Below are 21,671 nucleotides of genomic sequence, written 5' to 3'. Positions count from 1 at the left end.
CTCTGAAAACAACATCATGAAAACACTTAACACTTGGGACAGTGCCACCCCACCCATAGGTGAGGAGAGCCCAACTTTAATATAAAATTCAAAGTCAATAAATGAGCCAAGAAAATAAACAAGAAAAAAAACTACCCTGACTTTAAAAAGTTACTAGGAAGGCAGGGAAGACTAAGACTCAAACTCAGAAGAAAACAGCAACATGAAAAAACATACAAGTAAAGCCTCAAAGAAAAACACTAATTGCATAGAAGCCCAATTTTGTTTTGGGTTTTGGGTTTTGGGTTTTTTTTTTAAGATAGATGGTTGACCACCTAGACTGGGTGTGAGCTGGAGAGTGAGGCCCTCAGCAGTGGTTGCTGTGAGCTGGGTGGCAACAGCAGCCCATAGCTGAGAGAGAGCCATGAAGCACTATGAGGCAGAGATTCTGGATGCCAAGAAACAGGAGAAGCTGCGTTTCCTGTATAAGGTGGAACCCAGTGTCACCATTGCTGAGATCAAGAGCCTCTTCACAAAATCACATTCTCAATGGCATGCTGCCTGGTGGTCACTGCAGCTGGATCCTAAGGGCAAGTCTTTGAAGGAGGAGGACATTCTGCAGAACCTGCCTGTGGGGGCCCCAGTCATGCTTTATTTCCAGGATCTGGGAGCCTAAGCAAGCTGAGTGATGGTATTCTTGACAGAGTAGGCTGACCCTCTCCTCATGTACCTACTATTCTACTTCTGGGTACCGTTCATCTATGGTCAGAAATCACAAGTATGATTTCACATCTAGCCAGCACACTGTAGTTCATCTTGCCTGTATTTGTCACTCGTTCCACTACATTAAGTGCTTACTAGAGATCCTGTTTGTTCACCGTTTCTCTCATGGGACAATGCCCCTATGTAACATCTTCAAGAACTGTACTTACTATTGGGGCTTTGCTGCCTGGATGGCCTATTATATCAACCACCCTGTCTATATGCCTCCAAAATATGGTGGTCAGCAGGTGAAACTGGCACTTGGCAGTTTACAGCTCTGCCATCTAGGTAACTTCTCCATTAACATCATTCTGAGGAATCTGTGCCCAGCAGTTTCCAAGACCCAGAAGATACCTTATCCAACCAAGAATGCCTTCATGTGGCTCTTTTAGCTAGTGTCAAGTCCCAATTACACATATGAGGTGTGGTCCTGAGTTGGGTTCGCCATCTGCCTCCCAGTGGTTCTCTTCTCTCTCATGGGTTTTATCCAAATGACCATCTGGGCCAAAGGGAAACATTTCAGCTACCAGAAAGAGTGCCAGGATTACCCCCCACAATGTTCTCCCATTATCCCCTTCCTTCTCTAAACTTCCCTCTTGGAATGGTCTCTCCCCTTTGGGATTATCATTGGGCAGCTTCTCAGCACCTGATTTTGTGCCCTGGGGTGGGGCCTAGGACTCCCACTCCACCCTCCCTTTTCTCCCCCACCACTGACTCAGGGTCAGTTCAGCTATTGCCTGGGCAAAGGGCTTGGCCCTCACATCTTTTCCTGACTCACACATAACTTGGACACTGCAGGAAGGACACCAGTCTTAGAGGGTCCTATTTTCTGTCTACCAGAATAAAGCACATTTCAGTTTCAGGAGAGGGAGAGGGAGGGAGAGAGAGAAAGGGAAAGAGAGAGAGGGAGAGAGAGGGAGAGAGAGAGGGAGAGAGAGAGAGAGAGAGAGATGTGAGTTGCATAGAAAAGGAATGAGAGTGATTCAAACAAAAATTGTGAAAAAAGGGAACTAATAGCTTGGTAAAAGAGGCACAAAAATAATAAAGACAATAACACCTTAAAAATCTTAATTATCCTAATGGAAGAAGAGATACAAAAATTCTCTGAAGACAGCAATTCCTTAAACAGCAGAATAGGTCAAATGGAAAAGGATGCACAAAAATTCATTTAAAAAAGAACTCCTTAAGAAGCAGAATTGACAATTGGAAAAAGAGGTACAAAAGCTCACTGAACAAAAATTCCTTAAAAAATTAGAATTAGGCAATGGAAGCTAATGACTCTATGAGACAACAAGAAACAATAAAACAAAGTCAAAAGAATGAAAATATAGAAGAAAATGTGAAATATCTGATTGGAAAAACCACTGACCTAGAAAACAAATCAAGGAGAGACAGGATAAGAATTATTGAAATACCTGAAGCCATAATCAAAGAAAGAGCCTAGCCATAATATTTAAAGAAATTATTAGGAAAACTTATCTTAGGATAAGGAAAACAATATCTTAGATCCAGAGCAAGAGACAGAGAGAGAGAGAGAGAGAGAAACAGAGAGAGAAACAGAGAGAGAGAGAAACAGAGAGGGAGAAGAAAAAAACAGAGAGGGACATAGTGATAGAGAGACAGAGAGACACAGAGACACAGAGACAGAAAGAGAGAGAGAGAGAGAGAGAGAGAGAGAGAGAGAGAGAGAGAGTTAAAATAAGAAATAAAATTTACTTTGCTTCACCTCAAGTGAAAAAGTCACTCATCATCTCAGACAAAGCAAAAGAAAAAATATACCTAATTAAAAGAGATAATCAGGGAAACTGCATTTTGCTAAAAGATACCATAGACAATGAAGTAATACCATTTTTTCTTTTTTTTCTTTTATTAATTTTTTTTTTAATTTTCAACATTCACTTCCACAAGATTTTGAGTTCCAAATTTTCTCCCCATCTCTCCCCTCCTCTCACACCAAGATGGTGCATTCTGATTACCCCCTCCCCAAATCTTCTATCTTCTATCACCCACTCATCCTTCCCTTATCCCCTTTCCTTCCATTTTCCTGTACAGCACGATACATTTCTATATGCCGTTGCCTGTATATCTTATTTCTCAGGTGCATGTAAAAGCAGTTTTTAATATTCTTTTTAAAACTTTGAGTTCTATATTCTCTCCCTTCCTCCCTCCCCACCAACCCTCATTCAACCCTTATTGAGAAGAAAAAAATCAATACAGTTCTACATGTGTAGTTATGCAAAAAATTTCCATAACAGTCATGTTGTGAAAGATATTCCCCTTCATCCTATCCTACCCCCCCATTTATTCTATCCTCTCCTTTGATCCTGTTGCTCCTCAAAAGTGTTTGCTTCTGATTACCCCCTCCTCCCATTTGCCCTCCCTTCTGTCATTCCCCACCCCTCTTATCCCCTTCCCTCCTACTTTCCTGTAGGGTGAGATAGATTTTCATACCCAATTTAATGTGCATGCTATTCTCTCCTTAAGCCAAATCCAATGAGAGTAAGGATCACCCATTCCCTCTCACTTCCCCTCCCTTCCCTTCCATTGTAAAAGCTTTTTCTTGCTTCTTTTATGTGAGATAATTTACTACATTCTACCTCTCCCTTTCTCCTTCTCCCAGTACATTCCTCTATCACCCCTTAATTTTTTTTTAGTTATCACCCCTTCACATCCAACTCACCATGTGCCCTTTGTGTGTGTTTGTGTGGATATATATATATATATATATATATATATATATATATATATATATATATGCTGTTTTTTAAATCATGGCTTTCAGGTAGTCTAATCATTTCTAAATTATCTCTCCTGGGTCTATTTTCCAGGTCAGTTGCTTTTTCCAATTGGTTATTTCATATTATCTACTATTTTTTTCATTCCTTTGATTCTGTTTTATAATGTCTTGATTTCACATAAAGTCACTAGCTTCCACTTGCTCCAGACTAATTTTTAAGGTAGTATTTTCTTCAGTGGTCTTTTGGACCTCCTTTTCCATTTGGCTAATTCTGCCTTTCAAGGCATTCTTCTCCTCATTGGCCTTTTGGAGCTCTTTTGCCATTTGAGTTAGTCTATTTTTTTAAGGTGTTATTTTCTTCAGTATTTTTTCTGTCTCCTTCAGCAAGCTGTTGACTCCTTTTTCATGATTTTCTTGCAGCACTCTCATTTCTCTTCCCAATTTCTCCCCTACTTCTCTTACTTGATTTTCAAAATCCTTTTTGAGTTCTTCCATGGCCTGTGACAATTTCATGGTTTTCTTGGGGGCTTTTGATATAGGATCTTTGACTTTGTTGTCCTTCTGAGCGTATGTTTTGATCTTCCTTGTCACCAAAGTAAGATTCTATAGTCTGAATATTTTTCTACTCTTTGCTCATTTTCCCATCCAATTACTTGACTTTTTAGCTTTGCTAAGGTAGGACTCTGCTTCCAGTGTGGAGGGTGTACTGTACCAAGTTTCAGGGTTTTTGTGCAAATATTTTCAGAGATATTTATAGGGACCTGTAAATTTTTAGTTCTTCCAAAGTTGTATGATGAAAGGAGAGGTATTTACTCTTCTCCTGGTCTGTGCTCTGGTTTGTGAGTGACCATAAGCATTCTTTTCCATCTTGGAATTGTGAGGAGGATTCCTTCTCCATGTCCACCATAAGCTCTACCACTCCAGCTCTCCTCCTTGCTCCAGGACCTCCACCCAGGACTGCAACCCAGATCAAAGCAAGAGAATCCTGCCTCAGTGGCACCAAAGAGATCTTTGCAATCCCCCTCTGATCAACTGCTCAATCCCCCACCATCTGTGAACAAAGGTCTCCAGAAGCAGCCACTGCTGCTGCCACTGTGAGGCTGGGGCCAGACCACACTCCTCTCTCACCCATGTCTGAAATACCTTTCCTACTGACCTTCTAAGTTTTCTTTAGCATTTGTGGGTTGAGAAGTCTGGAAACCACCACAGCTGCCAGTGATTCAGTCACCTGAGGCCTGCACCAGGTATGCTAGGATGGGGGGCAGTGTGTTCTGGTGCAGCTATTGTTGGTATGTACTCCTCTACCATCCTGGTACAATAAACCTTTCCTCTCAACCTTCTGGGTTGTCATGGACTGGAAATTTGTTTCACTGTTATTTTGTGCGTTCTGCTGCTCTAGAATTTGTTTAGAGTCATTTTTTACAGGTATTTGGAGCAGTTTGGGGGAGAACTCAAGCAAGTCCCTGCTTTTACTCCACTATCTTGGCTACACCTCCCCAGTATAAAAAAAAAATTACAGCGAGTTTCTCTACTTAAGTTTTCATTCTCATATACATATGAAACTGAGTCAAATTCATGAAAACAACAATGATTTCCTGATTGATAAATGGTGAAAGATACGAACAGGAAAGGCTATCTATAGTCATATAAAATTACTCTAAATCAATATTGATTAGGGAAATGCAAATTAAAATAACTCTCGGTTTACCACCTTACACCCATCACTGTTGGTGGAGTTGTGAACTGTTCCAACCATTCTATAGATCATTTTGGAAATATGCCAAAAGGGCTATAAAACTGTGCATACCCTTTGACTCACCAATACCATTACTGGGTCTGTATCCCAAAGAGGTCAAATAAAAAGGGAAAGACCTATATGTACAAAAATATTTATTGAAGCCCTTTTTGTGGTGGAAAAGAATTGAAAATTAAGAGGATTCTCATTAATTGAGGAATGGATGAACAAGTTGTGGCATATGATTATGATGGAGTACTATTGTGCCATAAGAAATGATGAAGGGGTAGTTTTAGAAAAGGAAAAAAAAACATGGCAAGACCTTCATAAAATGATGCAAAACGAAAGGAGAAAAAGCAGATCATTGTGCCCAGTAATAGCAATGCAGTAATGAAGCTCAAAGACTTGGCTACTTTGAGCAATACAATGATCCAGGAAATTGCAAAGGATTTATGATGAAAAAATTCTATTTGACTTCAGAGAAAGAACTGATTAATTTTGAGTACAAATTGAACCTTAACTTTCTTACTTTCTTTTTTCTGCCTTTTTTGTGATATGACTAATACCGAAATATGTTTTCATGATTTCCCATGTATAATTGACTTCTTTTTGCTTGTCTTCATAATGGATGTGGGTGGGGTGGGAGTGAGGAAATTTGTAATTCAAAATTTTAAGATAAAACTTTTGAAAAAATAAATAATAAATTTGAAAAAATAAAATATGGCTCTCAGATCTGAAAAATAAATTAAACCATAATAGAACCAAGTCCAGATCTTTATTTTATGGATTTTTTAAAAATGATACTCAGAATTCATGCTTATAACAATAGACAGATTCACTGGCTGGTTGCCTATTCCAAGACAAGGATGTAGACCTTCATCAAGCTGATTGAGGAATTCATCAAATTGATCATGAACTGCCCTCATCTACCTCTAAGCATATATGCACAGAAACGGCTTGGCCATTTACTAATTAACTGCTTTTTTGTATTTGCTCCCATTTTGATTAGCATAATGGAAACACCAAATTTTGAAGCATAGGTCTTGGGTTCAAATTATGACTCTATTATATTACTTAACTCTTTCTGTGTGTGTGTGTGTGTGTGTGTGTGTGTGTGTGTGTGTAACAATCCCTGAGAGTAGTTCAAGGGTGGGGAACTTGCAGCCTCAAGACCACATGTGACTTCTAGGTCTTTGGGTGCAGCCTTTTGACAGAGTCCAAGTTTTACAGAACAAATCCTTTCATTAAAAGGATTTGTTCTGTGAAATTTGGATTTAGTCAAAGAGCTGCACTTGAAGACCTAGAGGGCCATATGTGGCCTCAATGCCACAGGTTCCCCACCCCTAAAGGTTATCATTAAGATTTTTTCCCATCTAAATCCAATGACTATGTTTTTACTACATGCCTACAATTAGCTGATTTTCTTTTCAATATTCTCTTTATTCTAAAGTCCTAGATAACAAAATAATGTTTAGTTAAAGTTAATCTCTCCATCCTTTTTTTTATAACAGGTTTTCTAGATCCTGGTATTTGCCATCCTCACCTTCTACTTTGTATCCTTACCATGTCTTCTCACATTAGATTACAAGCTCCCTAAGGGCAAGAATTGCCCTTTTTATGTTTGTGTCCTCAGACACCAACATGTATTAGTAACTTAGTAATAGTAAGACAGCACAATAGCACTTAATAAAATGAATGTTAAGTTAAATTAAATTAGTTAAGACATTGGATACATTTAAGTTACAAAGACAAACTTCACAAGATCAAGGAGTACTTGATTTCAAGGCAAATGGTCCTTAGAAGTCATCTAAATCAATCTACTCATTTTACAACAAAGGAAATTGAGACCAAAATAGCTAAGTAACCTGTCTGAGATTATATAGGTAATAAGTAGCAGAGTTAGGATTTGAACTCTTCTGACTCCAAATCCAGGCTTTTTGGCTTTTTTTTTTTACTATACCCAAAGTAAGACCTGTTGCCTCTCCCAAAATACCCTTGAGGTGTACCAGGGTGCTTGCATGGACCACTGTAGATAAAATAGAGTCAATTAAGTCCTGTTATGTATGAAAAAAACAATGCTTTATACTTGGAAAGTAAAAGGTATGGATACTAAAGGTCAACCAAAAGGTCAAGACCAGAATGGAACCAATTTGTGTCACTTACCTTAGGATGAGAAGGAACAAGACTTGCCTTCCTGAAATGCAGTTTTTTAGGTATCCATTACTATACCAGAAAAGTTGGCATGGAAGGATGACGGGGAGGGGGTTACTCAGATCCTTAAAAGTTTAGCTGCCTCTGCCAACTTAGACAAGGATGACAAAAACTCCTCTTTTCTTTTTGTCATTCTTTGCTCCAAAGAAAGAAACTTGTCATTCCAACTTCACAAAACAGTGCTTGAGATGAAATGTTCAACTCCACTGGGACAGCCATTTTTTTTTGCTGTTATTACAGAAGAAAATTATAACCATAAAAATGTCCAATTTAGAAAAAAAGGTGCCACTTTAGTGTCATTTGCATAAAAGCTGTTACATACAAATTGTTATAAAGACAAATGTCTAGCACTCTTGTTGAAAATTGCTTATATGTTAGGTGCTTTCTCTGAAACGACATAAAGTCCTCTTCAAACTGAAATTCATTCTCAGGTAAATAAACCTGAAAGAGAATTTTAACCTATTTGTATGTACGTGAGCAGTTTTTCATATTGTCTTAAACAGGTTTAGTGAAGCTAGATTTTACTTTTTTTTTTTCCATAGGATTACAGTATATATATAGAGAAGGGATTTTAGTGGTTTACCATATTGTCAAATGGTTTTTTTTTAAGTTGATGAATTTTCTTTTTCTTTTTAGAATCATAAGATTTAGAGCTGGAAAGGATGTCAGAGAAATTCTAGTTCAAGATATTCATTTTTCACCTGGAGAAACTGAGGCCCAAAATAAAAGAAGTAACTAACCTATGATCACCCAAGTAGTAATATAATCAGAATTTGAACTCAGCTATCTAACTCTATACCCAGTGTTAATTATGAAAAACAAAGGAAAACAGTACTAATGCCTTAGCCATCAAATGAATAACATTTTTCCCCACAAAAACTTATAAAGTCCATTTACAAAAAGCATGAAGGGACTGAAATTTGCTATATAAGAGGAGGAAATAATTGTAGTAATGAAACTTTGGATCATTAAAAATACGGAAGAATTTTTTTTAACTCACATTCCTCTAATACTTCTCAATAATAAAGAACTTTAAAAGGGGGTGAGGGAGGGCACCTAGGTATTATAGTGTATAAAACATTGGCCCTGGAGTCAGGAGGAACTGAATTTAAATCCAGCCTCACACTTACTATAGTCCTGACTCTGAGCAATCACTGAACCACAATTACCTCAAAAAAAAAAAAAAAAGAGAATTTGCACAGTCTTTGAATCACGTGGTCCTCAGGATAATTCCGTGAGGGAGACAGGGCAAAACAGATATTATGGACCCATTTTACAGATAGGAAAGCAAGTAAAGAGATTTTCAAAGGAAATTCATATCTCTGTTGGCATCTATGACAAGTCTGAACTCTTCCCACACTCTTGTTTCTGCCTTCTAAAAAGATGTTTGGATTTTTTGGTTTTGTTTTTTGTATGAATAGCAGGTCTGTTGCAGCTAAAGTCATCATACAATGCAATGCAGTGTCTGTCTGGGGTTGTTGTTTTTTGGGGGGGAGGGTGGAGAAAGAGATTTATTTTCTGATAATTAATGTCACTGTTCCATCTCCGACTCATTGCCTATGAGGAGCATAGTAATACTATTGGAATCCTTAATACTACTCAGGATAATTCATATAATCTTTCTCAACCTAGGAATTAAGAACCAAGAAGAAGCTTTGGTGACATCTTACAAGAATAGTGATAACAAAAAAATAAACCTTCATTGATACTAACAACATGAACTTGCTACAGTAAGATATTGTCCCCTTTAAAAAAGCAGATATGATGGATTTGACTGAGCTCTTTATAAGCAAAATATTGACACACTGAAAGCTATTCTCCAATTAATGAATAATCAAAGGATACGAACAGGCAATTTGCAAAGAAAGGAATTGAAACTATCTGTGGCCATATTAAAAAAAATGCTCCAAATCACTAATAATTAAATAAATGCAAATTAAAGAAATTCGGAAATTCCATCTCATACTTACCAGATTGACAAAATTGACCTAAAAATTAAAAATGCTGAAGGCATTATGGGAAAACAAATACTTTAATGCACTATTGTTAGGAAACCTGTGGATTGTACCTGCTATTCTGGAAAACAATTTTGAACTATGCTTCCCAAAGCCATTAAACTTTGCATGCCCTTTAACTCAATGATACCACTACTAGATCTGTACCTCAAAGATATCAAAAAAAGATTCTTTCAGTCTCTAGACTTTGCCATCATGCTTTGGCACCTTCTCCCTCTAGCCAGGTGACTTCTTTCTCCCACTGATGAATTCCTCCTGAAATCTCTGTTTTGAGGAAGGAACACAGGCTAACCAAATATCACATTAGATTTTATCACCATACTTCTAGTAAGTAATATCCCTATACTTTTCAGTCCCTTTTACACATTGTCTTCCCACATTACAATCTAAGCTCCTCTAGGGCAGAGACTGTCTTTCTTTTTGTTTTTATTTGTATTGCATGTGCTTAGCAAAGCATTTGGAACATATAGCTTAATAAATGCCTGTCAAAGAGTTAATCTGAAAGTTCCAAAGGACCCATATATATATAAATATTTATTGCTGTTATTTTGCGATAGCAAAGACCTAAAAAATAAAGGGGGTTTCTCAACAACTGGGGAATTACTGAACACCTTCTGGTATTTGAATGTGATGGAATACTGAAGTGCAATAAGAAATGATGAAGAGAATGGTTTCAGAGAAACTTGGGAAGACTTGTATGAATTAACATGGAATGAAGTGAGTAGAACCAGAAGAATAATTTTCATAATAACAAACCTTAAAAGACTGATAACTATGACCAACAAAACAATCAACCACAATGTCAGAGGACTCATGATGGAACATGCCACCCACCTCATGAAAGACACATGTGGGAGTGGAGCCAAGATGGCAGAGTACAGGCCATAACTCAGATGAACTCTCCCAACATTCCCCACCAAACAACTTTAAAATAATACCTCGAATCAAATTTGGTAGAGACGGAGCCAACAAAAGCACAAGGTGAGACACTTTTCCAGACTAAGACGATGCAGAAGCTTAGAAGGAGAAGTCTGTTGCATCAGGCAGAGGGCATGTATAGAGCATAAGGATGCCATTGCAGCAGGACCAACACAGGTCTTGGAGGCTACAGCACCAGTAGTAGCAGCAGCTTTGGGACATCTCAGCTCAGAATTGGTAAGGGGGTTGGACAACTGGTATGAAAAAGATCATAGATGACTTTTTGCTGGCACTGTGTGAATCTGGTGTTGGTTGGCAACCCTATTGCCCATAAATGTTTTTGGGTAATCATTCCCAGGAAGAGAGGGGATCTTGTGGTTGGTCAAAAAGGGGCAGTGGTCCTGGTCACAGCTCCAAGGCAGAGAGGAGCAAGAGGACTTGTGGCTACAGGAGAGTAGGGGACCTGGTTACAGTCCCAGATATAAGAGAAGCACTAGTCCTAGTAGCTACAGGGGTCCTTCCTGGATAAAGAACAGATTGTAGACCAGGAGAGCAGTGACCACATCCCTCCCCAGATCACCCCACTTTGGAAGCACTAAAAACTTACAGAGGCCCAGGACCAGCTATGAAAACAGTAGCGCGAAAAAGCCTGAAACTTGGAACAGCACCTCCCCACACCCAAATGAGTAGAGCTGAACTTTTAACATAATATTTCAAAGTCAGATTACAGGCTGGGAAAAAGAACAAACAACAACAACAACAACATGCACACACACACACACACACACACACACACAAAGAAACAAAAAACACCTTGACCCTAAAAAGCTACTAGGATAGCAGGGAAGACCAAGGTAGAAACTCAGAAGAAGACAGCAACAGGAAAATAGTTACAAGCAAAACCTCAAAAAAAATGTTAATTTGACCCAAGCCAAACAAGAATTCATGGAAGAGTCAAAAAAGACATAAGAATGGTAGGGGAAATATTGAGAAAAGCAATGAGAGTGATTGCAAGAAAATTATAAATAGAAAATTAACCATTTGATTAAAGAAAGCACAAAAAATACTGAAGAAAATAACACCTTCAAAAACTGAAATGCTCTAATGGTAAAAAAAAAAAAGCACAAAACTTCACCAAAAAAAAGACCTCTGTTAGAAGCAGAATGCCCCAAATGGAAATAGAGGTAGAGAAACTCACTGAAGAAAATAATTCCTCAAAAATTAGAATTGGACAACTTGATGCTAATGATTCCATGAGATATTAAGAAAAAAGTAAAACAAAATCCAAAATCAAAAGAATGGAAAAAATACTAGAAAATATAAAATGCTGCATTGGAAAAACAACTGAAGGAAAAGACAGATCAAGGAGAGATGATTCAAGAATTATCGGACTACTTGAAAGCCATGGTCAAATAAAAAACCTAGCCATTATATTTTCAAAATTTTTTCAAGGAAAACCATCTTGATATCTTGGATACAGAATATAAAACAGAAATTAAAAGAAGCCATCCATCACCTTCTGAAAGAGATCACAAAATAAAAACTTCCAGGAATATGATAGCCAAATTTCAGAGCTCCCGTGTCAAGGAGAAAATATTGCAAAAAGCTAGAAAGAAACAATTCAAACATTGAGGAGCTACAGTCAGAATAAAACAAGATTTAGCAGCTTCTATCATAAAGAATCAGAGGGCTTAGAATATAACATTCCAGAGGGCAAAAGAGCTAGTATCACAACCAAGAGTAACCTACCCAGGGAAACTGAGTATAATCCTTTAAGTGAAAAATAGACATTTAATGAAATAGAAGACTTTCAAGTATTATTGATGAAAAGACCAGAGCAGAATAAAAAACTTGACTTTCAAACACAAGACTCAAGAGAAGCATAAAAAGGCAATCATGAGAGGTCAAAAGAACATTAACATGTTTAAACTGTTTACATTCCTAAATGGGAAAATGATACATGCAACTCCTAAGAATTTTGTCATTATTAGGGCAATTAGAGGAAGTCTACATAGACAAATAGCATGGATGTGAGTCAACTATGATGAGATGAATTATGATGAGATGCTTGCCTTTTCTGCTTCTCTTTTGTTTTTGTTTTTGGTTTTTTTTGTTTTTGTTTTTGTTTTTTGGTTTTTTTGGTTCTGTTTCTTCTTTCTCGTGATTCATTCCATTGGTCAGGGTTCTTCTCCACGACTTGACTAGTGCATAAATTAATTCAATGCGAAGTTATACATGACAGTTGTATGGGACTTCATACTGTCTTGGGGAGGGAGGGGGGAGGGAGGGGAGAAAAGCTGGAACTCGAGACTATGTGGAGCCGTGTGTGGTAAACTAAAAATAAATAAAGAAATTTATAAAAAAAAAAATTAATGGGTAAGAAAAATAAATGCACTGGGAGAAGAGGGAAGGGAAAGGAAGAATAGGGAAAATTATTTCACAAAAAAGAGGCATGTAAGAAAGAGCGTCTACAGTGATGGGGGAATAGAAGTGGAGGAGGGCAATCTCACTATCATCAGAATTGCTACAACAAGGAAAGACTATATACACAGAGTTGGATATAGAAATATAACTGATTCAATAAGAATATATAGAAGGGAAAGGGGTTAAAAGATATGTGGGGGATGATAAAGGGGAGGGCAGATTAAATGAGGCGATAGTCGGAAGCAAAAGGGAATTTTGAGAAGAGACAGAGGAGAGAAGGATAAACATAAGAAAATATGATGGAGGGAAATACACAGTTAGTAAACATAACTGTTAATGTGAATGGTATGAGCTCACTCATAAAATGGAAGTAGATAACAGAATGGATTAGAAACCAGAATCTAATAATATGTTGTTTACAAGAGATAGACTTGAAACACATAGACACAGAGAGAGTTAAAATAAAAGACTGGAGCAGAATCTTTTATGTTTCAGCTAAAGTAAAAACAGCAGTGGGGAACAATCGTCATCTCAGACAAAATAAAATGAAAAGAGATAATCAGGGATACTTCATTTTGCTAAAGAGTCCACAATGAAGAAACATAAAAAAGAATATGACAATTCTCTGATTAAGGCCTCATTTCTCAAATACATAGGGAACTGAGTCAAATTTATTAAAAAATATGAGTCATTCCTCAATTGTTTAAACACTGAAAAGAAGAAACCAAAGTTATCTATAGTCATATAGGAAAATGCTGTAAATCACTATTGATTAGAGAAATGCAAATTAAAACAACTCTGAGGTATCACCTCACAGCTATAAGAAATGAGATATGCTAGAGAGGACAAAGGAAACTCAGTATGCTGATAAGCTGTTGGCTGACTTATGAACTAATCTAATTATTCTGGATAACAATTTGGAACTAGCCAAAAGGCTATAAAACTGCACATACCCTTTGACCCAACAATATCACTACTAAATCTATATGCCAAAGAGATAAAACAATTTGTGTGTACAAAAATATCTATAACACTCCTATGAAACACCTCCTAAAGAGAAAAAAAGGGCAATAGAGGGACATTAGAGCTGCTGTTAGGAGAGGAAGGTGCTCTCATTTACTCTTCTTAACTTCATCAAGATCGGCAGGAGACAGCTAGATAGATGATGACCAAGCAGTTAGAGTGCTCTGCCTAGAGTCAGCAAGTCCTAAATTCAAATGTGGGCTCAGATACTTTATTACAAGTGTGACTGTGGGCAAGTCACTTAACTTCTGTTTGCCTTAATTCACTGGAGAAGAAAATGGCAAACCACTCCAGTACCTTTGGCGAGAAAACCCTATGCACAGTATTGGTGTGCTATGGTCCATGGAATTATGAGAAGTTGGATAAAAGTGAACAACAACTTCCTCAATAATCTTGGAATGTCTGAGCTAAAACAGAGATTAAAAATTCCCTAGTTTGGCATTTTTCAACAGCAATCTGTGAATGATTTTATTACTCTATTAAGTTCCATGATTGGCCTAGGCATTTTTTTTAACCTATCAATAAGGTTTTAATATGAAAGGTTTTGATTTCTTTAAGAGTTTTAGTGTAGTGAATTTCCCTAGGTGGTAGAGAATTCAAGATAGTCAAGTACTTAAAACCAACTGTATTGGATGATAGGATTTAGAGCTAGAAGAAGGCTTAAAGACTGTTTAGTCCAACCCTACCTTTTATTTTATACACCCTGAATCATTAGGACACCAAGGGAAAGTTACCTGCCCAAGGTCACTGTGTTTCTTTTCTTAAGAGGTCACAGACTTTTTAACTTTTTTTTTCCATTTTTAACCTTTTAATTCAATTCAATTCAACTTCCTTAAGCAGCTAATTGTTGACAATAAAAATAAGAGAAAGAAAGACAATCTCTGCCCTCCAGGAGTTTGTAATCTATTCTGGGTTGGAGGAAAATACAGAGAAGGAAATTGAAAGGCAGGGACACCCGGGATTGCCCTCATGGGAGTGTGATGTTCCGTAGAACCAAAACCAAGTAGAACTGGTGATGAAAGATCAAGAATTTCCTAAAAAATTCAGATCCCAGCCCTCTTGCTCTACTCTCAAATCCTCTAATGAGAGGGGAGAGGAGGCTAAAGGAGCTGAGAAGGTGCTGAGTATCAAAAAGAGCATGTTTCTGAGATCTCAGGTGATTAGCCGATCCTGGGCTGGGCATGATGTTCAGTAGAATAGAAACCAAATAGAGCTGCTGATGGAAGGTGGAGCTTGTTCTAGACCTCTCAGATTGTCTCATGAAATCTATGGACCATCTCTCAGAAGATGGGTTTAAATACACAAAATAAAATATATAGTATTGAGAGGAAACAAATTACATTGAAATTAATTAATAGGAAAATAAACTAGTAGTAAACACCCTTCTTAAATTACCTGAAACCATTTTGCTTAGGTCCCAATCATTATGTCTCACAACATAATTATCTGTGTTTGTGTGTATGTCTTATCTCTGACTGGAGTATGTGCATACATATGTGTATACATACATGCATGGATTATATATCAAAATGTTAATAATGAAATTAATTATTTTTTGCAAGGGACAAGTAGTATGTAAAAAACATTTTAGGAAAATTAAATGAAATCCATATTATGCATATTTATATGTTTTATACAAATACATATGGACATACATGAAAGTATATTTATATACACAGAACATTTGGATATATACTTTACATATGTCATATGGATTTTTATTTAATTTTCTTATTTACCTAATTTATTTAATTTTTCTATTATCTAATTTATCTATTAATTATCTATTTAATTTCCTTAAAATACTCTGTGTATATATATATATTAAATTATCCCTTTCAAGAAATAATTAATTCTGTTATGAACCTTCTGACACAGTAGTTTTTACAGTGTTAAGTTTTAAACTCAGCTATTCCTCATGAATTGGCCTAAGCAGCATCTTGAGAGCATTTAGGGTTAGGGCTAGGGTTATATGTGTGTATGTGTATGTATATGTGAAGACTCACATGCATGAACAGACATGCACACTCACACATATATACATACATATATAACATTGTATGGTAGAACTTATATATGTATATGTATGTAGGTATATATGTATATATAGATACACGTCAATGCATATATGAATATATTCATGTATATTACACATATGTGCGTGCATTTCTATCTATCTATCTATCTATCTCTACAACCATACTGCCCCTGGGCAAATTGCCACTTAAAACAATAGCCGCATGATAAATTTAGGCTCTTAACATGGTTCAAATATTTTAAAGTTGCTTTATATTGGAGACATATGTAGAAGTCATTTTTTCTTTGTTCTAGGAGAATACGTAAGTTCCTTATCATTCTGTATGTATTTCCTTTTTCTACTCCTAGTACCTAGAGAAAACTTGTTGAATCGAACTCTGCATTTAAGATTTTCCCACTTTGATTAAAGAAGGCCACAAAGAAGTGTCAGGGTCAAGGAAAAAAACTGAAAATATGTGTTTAAAAATGTTAAGAATCTCAACGTAATGAGGTTGAAACTCTGAGTCTAAGACCTTAAGTGAATTGAATTGCGCTGAAATTTTGGTCGAGTCAATTCATGAGGACTGGATTGGAATCTGACATTGTAAAAACTACAATGTCACAAAGTTGAAAAAAAATAGCAAAATAAATTATTTCCAGCAAGGAGATATTAAGTAAACAGGACAGTAGAGCAGGGCATTTTAGGGAAATTCAAAAAATAATGCTATGATATTCAAATCAACCTGTAAATCAATAAACATTTAAGCATCTTGTAGGCAGTAAACTAGACATTGTAGGGATAGAATGGAAAATCTCCATAGCCCTTGTGTATAGTCAAATATGGAGATTATTTACCACATTCAAAAACAAATAAATGTGATGCAAGTCAGAATGTGGAGGTAGCGGGGAGCACTTTAGGGCCATTTGAGGAGAGAAATATCATTTTCATCTGGGAGTCAAGAGCAGAAGGATTCTGGGAAGTCTTTAGAAGATGTACCAATGGGCTTGGACCTTAAAGAAAGAACTTTTTTTCAAAAGTTGAATGGATATAAAAAGAGTGTTACAGGTATGGAAGAGAACATGTGTGCATGTACCAAGGTGGGAGAGGGCAGAGTGGATCAAGAAATAGCTATGAGTTCAGTTTCCCAACAAAATAACTGGTGGTGTATGAGTGGGTTTGTATAGAGGCATGAATATGTGCAAAAAGAGAGAAGTTCAAAATCAGATCAGAAGAACAGGGGAATTACTAATTACTAATTAGTCATTACTAATAGTAGGGAAATTTTACCTTTCAGGAAGACTGATGCAGCACAAGATACAGAAAAATCATGGCAATGGATGAATACTTCAAACAACTCCAACTTTCAAGCAGAGGAAAGCAACCAGAGACAATTTGAAACTGTATCACATATGGGCTTGTTGAAGGCATTGAGCACACTTGGCATAAAAATAGCTTAAGAACAAAAGAATTTAAAAATGAAAGACTCAAGGACTGTCATGTTAAAAAAGAATTAGATTTATACCACGTAGTTGAATTAATCAATAAGGATCTTTTAAGTGCCTGCTACATAACAAGCACCATGCTACCTCTATATGGCAAAACCATAGCTAAGGGGTTCAAGTAAAAGGAGGCAGATTTTAGTCCAAATTAAGGAAGTATTTTCAAACAAGTAGCAGTGTACAACAGTGGAACAGGCTACCACATGAGAAAGTGAGCTCCTTGGCATTGGAAGTATTAAAAAGAGGCTTGTTAACCATTTGGGAAAGATGCTCTTGAAGGGATTCCTATATCAAAGAGAGGTTCAGATCTTAAGGTTCCTTCCAATTCTTAAATGATTAGGTTCATGAAAAAGATGGACCAAGAATTGCATTTCAGATGTGAAATCAAAAGAGACGATGTGCCCAACTTGTGTCAAAATGGTGACACTCCCCCTCTACCTTACCCCCCCAAAATATCTACATTAAGAGTCTCAACTTGAACAGGGGTTACTTCATTTTGAATCTAGTGAGTCTGTGATCTTGTGGGCCTATGGAGATGGAACTCTCCCTTTATCTGACTATTAATCCCCATTGGATTCAGGAACATTTTATACACATCCTAGACAGGGAAGCTCTGACTTCAGTGAGGTATTTCAAAAGAAAAGATGAATCACAGGATGAAAGAATTTAGAATCATAAAGATTCTTAAAGTTCAAAGAACTTTTGTTTTTAGCCAACCTCCAAATGTAAGGAAAGGGAAACTAAGGCCCAAAGAGGTTAGAGAAGAACAATTAGCTACTGCTATTACTATACTGTTAACACTTTAAGAGTATAATTTTAATCTCCCTCTATCATCCACCTACTGAAGTTAATTTTTAAAAACTTTGTTTTATTCTTGGTTTAACAGAAACCGAAATGTCATCTCTTAAGGCAAAGAAGGAGAAAAACAAGTCTGAATAAAAAAAAGGATTATTTATGAAAATTTAAATCTATATTGTATACATCTTACTTTAAAGAAAAGTATGTCATCGATGTAAGTAAGCTACTTTCAAAGATTTCCTGCTCTTCTGTATTTCCTTCTGGACTTCCCTCTATGCATTTAAAAAAATGCTTCAATAACCCTCATTTCTTTTTTTTAGATTAATTTATTTGTTTTTAGCTTTCAACATTCATTTCCACAATATTTTGAGTTATAAATTTCACCCCCCCCATCTCTACCTTCGCCACCACAGCAAGATGGCATGTATTCTGATTGCTCCTTTCCCCAGTCTGCCCTCCCTTCTATCACCCCACTCCCCACTCCCCTTTATTCCATTCCCCCTTACTTTCTTGTAGGGCTAGATAGGTTTCTGTACCCCATTGCCTGTATATCTTATTTCCCAGTTGCATGTAAACACAATTTTTAACATTTGTTTTTAGAACTTTGAGTTCCAAATTCTCTCCCTTCTTCCCTCCCCACCCCCCTTCTTGAGAAGGCTACCAATTCAGTATAGGTTATACATGTATTGTTATGCAAAACACTTCCATAATAGTCGTGTTGTGAAAGACTAACTGTATTTCCCTCCATCCTATTCTGTCCCCCATTTATTCAATTTTCTCCTTTAACCCTGTCCCTTTTCAAAAGTGTTTGCTTTAGACTACCCTCTCCCCCAGTCTGTCCTCCCTTCTATCATCCTCCTTGACCCCTTCTTATCCCCTTCCCCCCTACTTTCCTGTAGGGTAAGATAACCAACTGAGTGTGTATGTTACTCCCTCTTTAAGCCAAATTCGATGAGGGTAAGGTTCACTCATTCCCTTTCACCTACACCCTCTTCCCTTCCATTACAACAATTTTTTCTTGCCTCCTTCATGTGAGCTAACTTACCCCATTCTATCTCTCCCTTTCTCCTTCTCCCAATATATTCCTCACTCATTCCTTAATTGTATTTTTTTTATATCTTCCCTTCATATTGAAGTCACCATGTGCCCTCTGTCTATATACATATGTATATTCCCTTCAATCATCCTAATACTGAGAAAGGTCTCATGAGTTACAAATATCATCTTTCCATGTAGGAATGTAAACGGTTACACTTTAGTAAGTCCGTTATGGTTTCTCTTTCCTGTTTGCTTTTTCATGTTTCTCTTGATTCTTGTATTTGAAAGTCAGATTTTCTATTCAGCTCTGGTCTTTCCAGAAAGAATGTTTGAAAATCCTCTGTGTCATTGAAAATCTATATTTTGCCCTGAAGTATTATATTCAGTTTTGCTGGGTAGGTAATTCTTGGTTTTAATCCCAAGTCCTTTGACCTCCAGAATATCATATTCCAAGCCCTTCGATCCCTTAACATAGAAGATGCTGGATCTTGTATTATCCTGATTGTGTTTCCACAATACTCAAACTGTTTCTTTCTGGTTGCTTAAATATTTTCTCTTTGACCTGGGAAGTCTGGAATTTGGCTATGATATTTCTAGGAGTTTTCTTTTTGGGATCTTTTTCAAGAGGCAATCAGTGCATTCTTTCAATTTCTATTTTATTCTCTGGTTCTAGAATATCAGGGCAATTTTCCTTGATAATTTCTTGAAAGATGATATCTAGGCTCTTTTTTTGATCATGGCTTTCAGGTAGTCCAATAATTTTAAAATTATTTCTCCTGGATCGATTTTCCAGGTCAGTGGTTTTTCCACTGAGATATTTCACATTGTCTTCTATTTTTTCATTCTTTTGTTTCTGTTTTATAATTTCTTGATTTCTCATAAAGTCATTAGCTTATATTTGCTCCATTCTAATTTTTAAAGAATTATTTTCTTCAGTAAGCCTTTAGACCTCCTTTTCCATTTGGCCAATTCTGCTTTTTAAGGCATTCTTCTCCTAATTAGCTTTTTGGACCTCCTTTGCCATTTGGGTTAGTCTATTTTTAAAGGTGTTATTTTCTTCAGTATTTTGGGGGGTCTCCTTTAGCAAGCTGTTGACTCATTTTTCATGATTTTCTTGCATCACTCTCATTTCTCTCTCAATTTGTCCTCCACTTCTCTTACTTGGTTTTCCAAATCCTTTTTGAGTTCTTCCATGACCTGAGACAAATTTGTATTTTTCTTGGAGCCTTTTGATGTAGGATCTTATTTTTCACAAGTGTTTGGAGGGATTTGTGGGAGAGCTCAAGCAAGTTCTTGTTTTCACTCCACTATCTTGGCTCCACCCCCCAATCACCCTTATTTCTTATCCTTTTTATTTTTGTTGTTGTTGGGGGTAGTGAGGTAGAGGGGACATCCATTTTCCTGTCTCTCCTCTTTCCTTTAAATCCCACCAGTCCCCAAACACAGAAGAAAAAATGCAGTTATTGTAACCAGTAAGCAATAAATACATTCAATTAAATAAAATACATACATTTGCTACATTTAAAAATGCATAACTATGTACCTTTAGTACATCTATCTTCCAGGCACCTAGTTTAGATGATAGTTTGTCTCCTGTTCCTTACACAATAAGGAACTTGACATTTACTTTTTTTTTCCCTCTCAAGGTCCTGACAGGCCCTTACCAGACATGGGAAATTATCATATCTTTAGGCTTCCTAGAGGGCTCCTGTTTGCTTCTTTCTTTGATTGTCTGGTGTGTCTAACAAATATTGGACATGGCACTGAATTTAGACCCATAGAAGTCATCCCATTGTGAACTCTCTGGGTTATGGGCTGCACTGCCCAGGTTTTGTATCACTCTGTTTCCTTGTATAGTCTCTAATCATGAGTTAGGCTAGCTTCAGATTTCTTGATGGGCTGGAATGTATGCACACCACTGCTTTGGATAGAACTGTGTTTGTTTCCCTGTCGGTGACTTTCTCCTTTGTTGACTTCAGTGGAGAAAGCCAAGATCTTTCAGGTCTCATTTTCTGGAGACTGGACTCCCTTCATCATGCCAGCTACAGCATCTACAGGCTTCTGGCTATCATCTTGTGTAGGATGAGACTTGCTGAAGGAGGCTAATGTTCTCCTTTCATTTTATTAACCATTGCTTCCTATGATATCTTTTAAAATCTTCACTGATGAACTTCTTATGGAAGCTGGCCTTGATAGAGACTTTTCACATTGCCATCTTTAGGGCCATTTTAAGGTTTTCAAAGTGTGTGGCAAACAACTGACTTACTCAAAGTCACGGGGTGAAAAGTGGCAGAGCAAGGATAGGATATACTATCGTTTTTTCTTCCTTTACATTTTCTAGGCCCACCTTTGCCATCATCATGAAGTATGATCTTTGTTGAGTCACTTTCCCTTTAAGCAACTTTATTTTCTTATCTGCAAAAACATTTGGACTAGACATTGTCTGAGCTCCCTTTTAGCTCTATTAGCTATGATATCTGACTCAGCAAAGGTTAGTAGAACAATAAGCAGAGGT

General features: G+C 36.9%; 1 pseudogene; it reads left to right on the top strand.

The window, feature by feature from the left end:
* The first annotated feature begins 403 nt into the window (after positions 1–403).
* LOC118844847 lies at positions 404–1,328 on the top strand (annotated as a pseudogene).
* Positions 1,329–21,671: the final 20,343 nt, after the last annotated feature.

Source organism: Trichosurus vulpecula, chromosome 3 (genome assembly GCF_011100635.1).
Source record: "Trichosurus vulpecula isolate mTriVul1 chromosome 3, mTriVul1.pri, whole genome shotgun sequence".
In the NCBI taxonomy this organism is placed as follows: Eukaryota; Metazoa; Chordata; class Mammalia; order Diprotodontia; family Phalangeridae; genus Trichosurus; species Trichosurus vulpecula.
The sequence above is the reverse complement of the archived record's forward strand: the minus strand, read 5'-3'. Positions and strand labels throughout refer to the sequence as shown.